General features: G+C 51.1%; 1 long non-coding RNA gene across 1 annotated transcript; it reads right to left on the reverse strand.

The window, feature by feature from the left end:
* Positions 1-477: 477 nt before the first annotated feature.
* Positions 478-3943, reverse strand: LOC109498669. The gene is made up of 2 exons (XR_002155507.3): positions 2501-3943; positions 478-2176 (listed from the first exon to the last, which is right to left on the reverse strand). It is a non-coding gene; the product is annotated as an uncharacterized LOC109498669 (long non-coding RNA).
* Positions 3944-10849: the final 6906 nt, after the last annotated feature.

A 10849-nucleotide genomic window follows, 5' to 3' on the forward strand; every position in this document is an offset into this window, starting at 1 on the left:
AAGAAAATAGACTTACAGGAGCCTCGAGGTTGGGATAATGTTAAGCTAAGGTTCTCTTTTGCCCCCAGCAAAGTGTCTCTGCCGGTTCCAAGGACTTGTCAATGGGCTGTAGGCAGTTAGGGAATTTAATTTTTCATTTGCCTTAGTTTCCCACATCACTATGGCAAGCTCCTAAGCCCTTTTCCTTTGTTCTTGGGTAGGCAGGAGCATCCTTGGAATACCACGTATTCCGTGTGTGTGTGTGTGTGTGTGTGTGCCCCAGCATGTATTTTGCCCTCAGCTTGCCCCAAGCTCTCTCATCACAGAGCAAACAGGAACAATGGGAGCCCCCCCAAAAGACCCATATGGGAAAAAGTGAACATTTTATACCAGCCTTACAAACTACACAAAAATGTATTCAAAGTTGTCAATAGACTTAAATTTAAAATGCAAAACTGAAAATTCTGGAGGAAACCACAGAAGGAAAGCTACATGACCTTGGTTTGGTGATATTTTTATTTACAACAGCAAAAACCAAGCCATGTAAGAAAAAATTAATTACACGGATTTTAATAAAATAAAAAATGTCTACTCTGTACATGTCAGTCTAAATTTGTCAAAACTCATACAGTATACAATGCCAAGAGTGAATTCTAATGTAAACCGTGAACTGTGGGTGATAATGATGTGTCACTGTTCATGGACCCAACAGATGTACCATCTGGTTGATAACAGGGGAGGCTGTGCACGAGTGAGGCAGGGGGTGTATGGGAAATCTCTGCACCTTTCTCAAGGCGGGGGTCCTGGAGGGGGCTGGGAGTGGGCTGCAGGGCGACCCAGAAAGGGGCTGAAGGGACTGGAAGCAGTATGTGGAAACCAAGAGTGGCACGTGGCAGGTCAGGGTCTGGAGAGGGGCACTGGGGACCAGTTCCTGGAGTGGGCATGAAATAAAAGATGGATTGTGTTCATGAAAATATCACCTAGAGGGGCGCCTGGTGGCTCAGTCAGTTAAGCCTCCGTTAGGCTCATGTCAGGATCTCACAACCGTGAGATGGAGTCTCACATGGGGCTCCATTGGGCGTGACTGTTGCCTGGGATCCTCTCTCTACCTCCCTGTCTGCCCCTCCCCCCATTTGTGTTCTCTCTCTGTGTCTCAAAAATAAAGAAACATTAAAGAAGAAAATAAAATAAAATATCACTTAGATCCATTACCAGACAAGAAGACCCAGGCACCAAGAAGTGTGCGTTGTATGAGCTAATATGGTCAGTGACCACATGGCATCTGCCACAGAGCAAACACCAGGCTGACAAGTGGATATCCTCACAAGTCTTGTTTTTTATAACCTTGGACAGAGTTTGCTGTAAAAGGCCATCTTATGCATCTTCCCTAAAAAATTTTTTTAAAAAATGCACTTAATGCATTCTAAAAACCTAATGCAGTAAAATCAGGTTATACAAAAGGCAAGAAACAGCTCTTTTTTTTCACACACAGTTACTTGAAAATAATTAAGCACTTTAGGAACTTTGAGGAACTCTTGAGTCTTTCTGGGTAACTTACTCCTCACGGTAGTGACTGGAGCTCTCGACATGCAATCCTACGTGTTTTCACACACACACACACACACACACACACACACACACACACACACTAGCTGTGCCCGAGACTTGCATAAATGAATGAAACTCTTGGCTTCACATTTCATCTTCAACTATCGTCCTGTAACATGTAGTGGCTGCCCTCTGGACCAATGCCAATACAATGGAAAAGTTAATTTTAAAAAGTTAGGGTGCTGCTATTTATTGAATTTTCTATATATTGCATTTGTTGCAAAGGCACTTTGACACAGTTAATTATGATTTACATGCGGGATTTCCAAGGCTGCCTCCTCAGAACTCCGAAACTGCACACAGGATCCCCAACTTCACGAGAGGTCACCGTGCTTGCCAGTGTTCCCGGCACACCTCGCCAAGTGTGTTGGCCGAGTGTTCAAGCTGTGGAGACTCGGCCCTGCACCCTCTCCAGACTGCCAGGCAGGCGATGGCTCAGTGACATGGAGCCGACACAGGGGTTTCGGGGAACAAACACTCAGAACCCCCAGTTCTAAAGCCCCCTCCCCTCAGCGCACCTACTGGGTCATTGGGTCACCTGTGCCAGCTGGTGTCTCCGTGTCCCTTCCCAGTTCGTGCCATGAAGCATCTGTATGGAGGGAGCAGAGAGACTGTTGTGTGTGTTCAAACAATACCCAGCAAACAGACGGTCCTTGGAGGGAAAAGGTTTGTGTCTGTTCAGTTCCTGAGGCCTGGCTGGGTGTGGCACAGATGACCAGCAGTAGGGACAGCCAGAGCCATCCCCGTCCACTGTCACCCTCCTGCCCAAGCCTGGCCTCCTCTTCCCTTGACCACCGAACTCCACCCCCAGCCGCAACTCCCCAGGAGCTCCTCCTGCTCTTCCTCCCCTTCTGGGGCCTTTTCTCAGACAAAGCACGGGTTTCTAAGCTGCTGTGTCCACCTTTGACTTTACCTGTGACTCCCTTGTCCTGTGTCCTTCCTCCTCGTCCACAAGGCTGGATGCGGGCCTGGCTGCAGTCCAGCCCCAGGTGCTCCCTGCCCACCCCTGAGGCACTGCATGCAGCTGGACACCGGCCACCTGCTCCAGAGGCTGTTGGCGGGGGAACCTTTGGCATTCTGCTGGCCGTTGCTGTCCCTGAGGCTCTGGGCAGCACCGTCTGCTCTCCCCGGATTCCCAGAACGCCCTCTTAACCACTTGGTGACCTCACCCTCCATCCTCTGGCATGCAGATCCAGCACTGACATGGTTGTCTCTGACAAGCTGGGTCCCACTATGTCTCCCTTTTACCCAAATCCCTGGTGGCTTCAGCGTTGGAGTTAAAGCCACAGTCTCCAGGGCACCAAACCGGCCCTCCAGAATGTGCACCCCTACAGCCTCTGTGATCCAACCTGTGGCTGTCCTCTCACCGTGCCATTCTTCAAACACAGAGAATGCACTTGGGACGCCTCCCCATGCCTCCCCTCTGCCTGGAGAACTCTCCTCCGAGAGACGCGCCAAGGGTCTCCAGGTGTGCGGACCACCGAGGAGCCACCACAGCATCTCCAACCCAGGACATCTCTTCTCTGCTTTCTTTGGCTCCTTAGCACTGACACACCGCACGCTTCCTTGTACACAGTCTGGCTCCTGGCCTCAGCCTGTGCAGGGCTCTTCCTGGGCCAAAGCCGACTCTGAGAGAGACGAAGGCTTGCGTGAAGACCGAGTGAGATGTGACCCCGGGCCACATCCTGGGGGTGGGGAGGAAGACAGGAGAGAAAACCAGCACGAGGGGAAGGACGGGGCTGGCTTCTGCTGGAGCTGGCTTCTGCTGTGACCGATGGTGCTCAGCCTCAGGGGGAGGGAAGGAGGGGCAGGTGCCGCCGGTTACTGGCCTGTGGTGTGGGAGGGACGTCACAGGGGGACGCTGGGCAGTGACACCCCCGGATGCTGGCTGGAGCCTGCCTGGCGTGGGTTACCACAGCAGTGCTCCGTTACTCAGGCTTCTGCAGAGAACCGTCTGGATACGTGGAAGATTCATCACGAGGGACTGGCCCGTGTGATTACGAAGGCTGAGAACCTGCCGTCCGCGAGCTGGAGGCCCAGCAAAGCTGCTGGTGTTGTTCGGTCCAAGTCCAAAGGTCTGCGAGCTGGGGAGCGGATGCCTGAGGGGAGGCGATGCTGTCCCAGCTCACACAGTCACAGAGTCGCCCTTCCTCTGCCCTTTTGTTCTATTCAGACCCTCCTGGATTGGTTGATGGCAGATTCTATTTCAGTCACTGAAGCGCATTGATGCATTTAATCCCCACCTCAGCCCTGAGGCTGGTGTCCTCTTCCGTATCTACAGAAATGGACACAGACCTACTGAGAGACCGGCTCAAAATGATTTGGCCCATAAGCATTGGAAACGAAACCTGGACATTCCCTCTCCCAAACCTGTGCTTTTACCCCATGCCACAGACCGATGCCAGGGACACTGTTGGTGCCAAATAAACCTTAGTGTAATGAGTGAGTCTCCCGGGTTCTGGTCAAGCAGAGACATCCATGCCCTGCCCTGCCCTGGGCGACTGCAGGCCTTTGTTCTCACAGCATCAGACCATCCCACAAACACTGGTAGGCAGCCCAGCCTTCCCAGGAGATTGAAGGAGCCATCGGGAACTTCCAACACCTGTCGAAATGCTGGACCCTTGTATGCACTCAGGATGCCGTTGAACTTGTGAGCTCATGGACACATTTTATGATAGTTCTGCTGAAGGACAGGAAGGCTTGGTGGGTGCTGTTTGAAGAACATCCATCCTATGTGAGTTAGCCCCAGTTTACAATCCAAAGCACAGAATTTTAGAAGTGAGCTGTTTCATCTGTTGGGAGTTTGGTGCTTTTGCACTGATTTTTTATATTTTGGTAATATATTCAGCATCAAGTTCTCTGGCATTTTTTGTTTTGTTTTTGTGGGTTTTTTATTACAAAATTTTTAATGTTTATTTCTATGAGAGAGAGAGAGAGAGAGAGAGAGAGAGAGAGAGAGAGAATGAGCAGGGGAGGGGCAGAGAGAGAGACACACACACACAGAATCTGAAGCAGGCTCCATGCTCTGAGCTGTCAGCACAGAGCTCGATGTGGGGCTTGAACCCACCAACTGTGAGATCATGACCTGAGGTTGGATGCCCAACTGACTAAGCTCCCCAGGTGCCCCTTGTTTTTGTGTTTTAATGTGTCCTTGATCTCTCCCTACCTCTCGGGTTTGTGGAAATAATCTTGCATTTTTGTGTCAAATTATTATTCAAATTCTTTTAACATTATGAAATGTTTCTTTCAGAAGAATGTGTATTATTCACATTAAATTAGGTTTTATAATCGTATAGGAAACAACTATTTCCACCTGAACTCTCAGTCGTGTGGGTTGTCCTGATCACCACTATTTCTTTATATTCTGTGTCCATCATCCTCAAATATTCCGTAGGCCCTGATCCTGCAAGAGTAAGGGCAGACCTCTCACGTGCTGGATCCTACAGCCTGGCTTGTCCTCACCATATTACTCAGAAATCTCTAAAATTTCCTGACAAGTCTATGATTCTCCTTTCTACTATCAAAAAAGAGTTCCTCATTTTTGGTCATTCTCCTGTCATTGTGGAAGGAGAGGAAGTTAAATATATTGCCTTATATGAGGATCTTGAATCTTGACAGCCTTCTAAATGGTATCACTTAAAAAATAAAGATGAAGGGTGCCTACATGGCTCAGTTGGTTAAGTGGCCAACTTCGGCTCAGGTCATGATCTCACAGCTCGAAGGCTTGTAAGTTCCAGCCCCGTGTCGGGCTCAGTGCTGACAGCTTGGAGTCTGGAGCCTGCTTCCGATTCTCCTGCTCGTGTTCCATCTCTCTCTCTCTCACAAATAAATAAACATTTAAAAAAATTTTTTAAATAAGAAAATAAAGATGCTTGAGGTTCAAGAAATGCCTACTAGGCTGCCATGGAATTGGGGCTCTGGCATGAACAGTTCATTGTGCACCATTGTGTCCCCTGCCTGTGCGAGCAGCACACCTTCCGTGGAAACCACACCTCGAGAACAGGGACCAATGAGATGCTTCCTTGTGTTCGGGCTGCAGCACATGTTCTGATGCATTATAAAAAATGCTTTGTTTAACCAGTTGTGGATCTCCCCCCCCCCCCCAAGAGAGAGCAGGGGAGGGGCAGAGAGCGAGGGAGAGAGAATCAGAAGCAGGCTCCCCTCTCTCTCTCTCTCCCTCTTCCATGTGTGTGTCTGTGTTTAACCCACTGGACCAATTTAGAAAGTATAATATATATATATATATATATATTTTTTTTCTCAATTAAAGATTTGATTTCTTCAAGTATCTGAAAACATTCTACAATGGAAACTGTTATTAGATGCTGCTTGTACTGTGCTGTGGACCTCACACATACTGCCACACTGTTTTCAGAAGACTTGAAATGCCACCGATAGTATAAAAGCTGTGCACGTGATGGAGAAGGGAAGGAGACAATTTAATGTTTCGTCCAGATCCAGAAGCGTGTCAGTGAAGGGCAGCGGTGGCAGCGACAGAATCCGTGGTCGGGTTCGGTCGTGCGCTGGACCGGACCCTGGCTCGGCTCGCTCGCTCAGCTGAGACCTGGCACTGAGGTCGGGGAGGAGCAGCTCTGAGAATATGATATACTTTTGAAATTTGTTTCAATCTGAACTTCAGCTTGTTTATTAGGGGCCAAATAATGTGCTCGCAGTTCTTATGTAAGACCCGCAACTGGTTTGGGGCACCCAGGTGACTCTGTTAAGCGCCCCGATCAGCACAGTGCCCCCTGTGGGGCTTGCGCTCACCAGCCATGAGATCATGACCTGCAGGCCCACCTCAGCCCTCCAGGAGCCTGCTGCCTGTGGGGACATTTTCTGGAAGGGCAAATGCACTGAGCACACCTGCCTAGGTTCTGGAACCTTCCCCACATTTCCGCCACGGCATCGGCACCTCCACCGCCCTCCCGCAGAGCCCAACTGGAGCACGTCGGATCCTTCACATCTGTGCCCACGGGAGAGGGTCCTGCGAGCCAAGAGTCAGTGTTCAAACCGGTGCGGCAAGAACACACAGAGAAGTCCCACATAAAGTGTTACAGTCTCTGCCCCATTCAGCCATGTCACTCTACTCAAGGGCAAAGGAAGTCTCATTGCCGTGTGTCTGTGTCCCTCTGCACCAAGACACGCAGCTCCTCCGATTCAGGGAGAAGCAGGACAGCCTGAGTTACCTGTGTGGGTAGAACCCTCCAGGCAACCCTTGTGCGCGCAAGCTTTCACAGGTCAAATGGGACAAACATGTCACCAGAAACATCTTCTCCCTTCTCTGCACCCAACCCCCTGGAGGCTCTGTCACACTCTGCCACCGTGTCTCCTTTATTTTTTCAAAGAAATCTTTGTTTAAGTTTATTTATTTTGAGAGAGAGAGGGTAAGCGGAGGAGGGACAGAGAGAGAGAGAGGGAGAGAATCCCAAGCAGCCTCCACGCTGTCTGTACAGATGTGGGGCTTGAACTCACGAACCGTGAGATCATGACCTGAGCTGGACCCAACAGCCAGACGCTTAACTGACCGAGCCTCCCAGGTGCCACCATGTCTCTATCTTGACACCCAAACCATTTCCAAGTGTACAACTCAGAGGTCTTGTTTATCTTCACAGCTCATCACTTATGATCATGTCTAGCATGTGATTATACAAAAGACACTGATGCAATGTCCACTGAACTCATTGTATATGTGAAAAAGAAAATTGAGGGCCTACATGAGTTTTGACCAAGGCTCATCCTCCCCTCCCGTCCCAGCCTCCAGGGGCCTAGCGCCTGTGACTGCAGAGTCCTCCAAGCTTCAAACAGCCCCCCTTAGCCGCGGGGTGTACTCCTGCCCCTAGCAAAGGCAGCAATGGGGGACTGAGCCACCAAGAGCCCAGGTCCTGCTTAAATTCTCGCACAACTGCCAACCCTGCTGTGTGATCAGGACGGGTGAGTTCTTCTCTGGCAGCAAACAAGCAGGAGTCCCAGTGTCCCAGGTCATGTGGTACCGGCACCGTGCATCCCGCCTGTCGGCCAGCATGCGGGGAGACAGGTGGTGAGGGATCCTCCAGCCCTAGATGGGCCGCCGCCTGGAGAATGCTCAGCACTGCTCACGGCATCCACGGCATCCAAACACCCACAGGACATGGTCTGACCACATCTGCCCTGAGCCGGGAACTGGAAACCTCTGCCACATGGAGATTCTGGGGCCGCTGAGAAAGGCAGTGCCCCGCAGGCACCCCCGTGGACTGTTCAGTTGGTGGAAATTTCAGAAACCAGTAAGGGCCTGGAAGGGAGATATTTTAAAATGTCCCCACAGGCAGCAGATCAACCACCCGCTGCCTCCGTTGTTTCTCTGATTTGAGTTGTTTTGGGGGTGCAGTGAACCTGAGGTCTGCCTCAGGGACCCCCATGCCTGGTGCTCACCTTGGGTGGCTTCCTTCTGAAGGAGGCAGTCGGAGGCACCAGCACATCCTGGATACTGGAACTCAGCAGACGCCCGCCCCCACCCCCCCCATGACCTTTGGCAGGCTGGCAAACATCTCTGAATTCAGTTTCCTCCTGAAAAGGGGCTGTCAGGGAACTGAAATAATGTGGGAGACAGATGTGGATAGGGGCTCAGTAAACATCCTTGCTGTGCTCTTGTGGGTCTTCTCCCCCAAGGACCCTCCTCCAAGCATCACGAGGGAAGTGGGGGACCCAAACACATCTGGTGAGTGCTGTGGTCCGTACGTCTGTGTCCCCCGAATTCACTCGGAGGTGATGGTACCGGGAGGAGGGCCTCTGGGAGGTGATGGGGTCACAAGGGGGGAGCCCACAGATGGGATCAGCAACCTCCTAAGAAGAGATGGGGAGAGTTTTGCCCCTCCCTCTGCTCTCTGCCTCATGAGGACACAGAGGAGAGGAGTCTACAAAGCAGGAGGAGCGCCACCAAACACGGGTCAGGCAGCACTTTGGTCTCGGATGTCCAGCCTCTGGGACTGTGAGAAAGCGTGTTGTCTAAGCCAGCCGTCTGGCCATGGTACTTTGTTTTAGTGGCCCAAGTGGACTAAGACAGCTGTCCCTTTGGCCCAGGGGCTTTGGGGAGACAAATAAAGTGTAAAATCTCAGAAAATCTTTGAGCCAGGTGGGAATAACACCAGCCGATAAATGATGAAGACTGAATTCAGAGTCCAGTCAATGTTCTCCTATTGCTCAGTAAAGGGGACACACAGAGGAACCTGTCTAGGGACAGTCTGCAAATGGTGGCAGCCACCAAGCCCCGGAAACGCAGGTGGGCTGAATCGGGAAGTGGCATCAGTGTAGGATACACGCTACAATCCAAAGACTTGGTAAACAAACAAACAAACAAACAAAAAACAGTGTAAGATACCTTGCTGATAATTAGATTGAGTAGATGTTGAAAGAATAATATTTTGGATCTATGGCTTCAATGAGATACATTATAAAATCAATTTACCCGTTTCTTTCCACTTTTTTTTTTTACTGTAGTTACCAGAAAATTTAAAATTGCGCGTATTCCTACTGGACAGTGCTGACCCAGGACAGTGTGTCAGGCTCCACATTTTTGCCACTTTGGGTCGACAGTCCTCTGTCTGGGGGTACTAGGTCAAGCCGCATCTCTCTGTCACCCACCGGATAAGCCAGGAGCTGGCATCCCTCTCCTCCGTGACAACCAGAGCATGTGCAGGCATCACCCAAGTGCCCAGGCTCCTGTCCTGTGGGCGTGACTGCCGCTGACTCCCCAGTCCCTGGGCAGGAGGAGATGTTGTAGCGAGACACTGGCAGGAAGTCAGATCTGTCCCTGTCTTGTTTGCAGCACCACAGGGGTGGGAAAGTGAGTTCTGTTGGGGTTCCTCACTCCTTGCTGTGAGCCCGACACCCCAGCTGTCCATAGGGACCATGGTGATTCCTTCACATTGGAGGTCTGGAGGCAGGAAGGAAGGAGCTGGTGCACTCTCAGTAGGAAACGGAGCCGTCCCCCCTTGCCCCTCCAGGGTGTAGGGTGTCAGGTGCAGATCACAGAGGAGTGGGAGGACCTGGGTGTGGTGAGCACCTGTCGTGGCCAGGTGGGATGCTGAGGGCACTCCGTGCACCTTCCCCTCTGCATCAGTATGTGGAAGCCAGCATCACCCCCATGTACTGGTGCAGGAACTCCAGTTCAGAAAGGTAGAGTATTTGTCCCCAAAGTACTGAACGACAAAGCATGATTCAAACCCAGGTCTAGTTTCCGCCTAAGCCCACATTCCTTCTGTGATCCTGCAATTCCCCTGGCCTCTGCCCCACGGAGCTCAGGGACTGGATCCTGAACACAGTGTGGGGGTCCCTTGATCAGACACATTCTCTGGCCCTCTGGAAAGCCACATGCACTGTGGTGAGGCCAGCGAACAGAAACAGGGAAGTGCATGGCGTTCCCCAAAGCACGCGTTCTCATGCTCACCACTCACTAATATCCCTCTGGTGGCCAGGCCTGTGACCAGGACGAGGGCAGGTCCCTGCCGGCTGAGAGGAAGGAGGAAATAAGCCAGAGCAGACAGAGAGCCCACGCAGGGGCGGGGAGGTGCAGAGGACGTAGCAGTGGGGCCCCCCAGCTCCTCTGCAGACACATCCCTGGTGCCCTCCCTAGGAACGATGCAATCCAAACAGGCGGGGCAGACTCTCAGACAGGATTAGCATGGGGAAGCCTGCATACCAGTTGAGGGCTTGAAATAATTCAGTTGTGGAAAAATGTCTACGCTCAGTTCTTTTCAAAGCCAGGTGCTTCCTGTGACCATCCAGGCGTCCCAAGAGGCAAATGAACTTGGTTAAATAAGGATTAAATTCACTTTTCATGCAGACTCCAGGCTTTCCCCAACATTTAAATCTTTCTGGGGCCCTTGGATAATAAGGCCTCATGGCAGGAAGGCAGTTTGGGAAAGACTGTCAGCCCAGATGGGGATCAAGCCAACAAAGCAAAGCTGATCTGCTGTTTGTTTACACAGCAAATTACATTTTTGAATAATGTATCTTGGCTGATTAAGCCTGAAAAAAATTGTTCTTTCCAGGCCAGTGAACATTTTAAAGGATTTTCAGTCAGAAGGGACTCCTGACTGTCCAGCACTCAAGGTCAAGAGAACAAAATTTCCTTCCGGAGGCATCCAGTCCCAGTCTGAACTGAGCAACTAGAGATATGCAACGCGGCCCCCACCCCCACCCTCCCCGCAGCCAGGGGCTGCTCCGTGGTGACATTTACAGCTATGCCACCTTTTTCTAGAAGAGGCAGCAAGCTTTTATTGTTTTT

Source organism: Felis catus, chromosome B1 (genome assembly GCF_018350175.1).
Source record: "Felis catus isolate Fca126 chromosome B1, F.catus_Fca126_mat1.0, whole genome shotgun sequence".
Lineage (NCBI taxonomy): Eukaryota > Metazoa > Chordata > Mammalia > Carnivora > Felidae > Felis > Felis catus.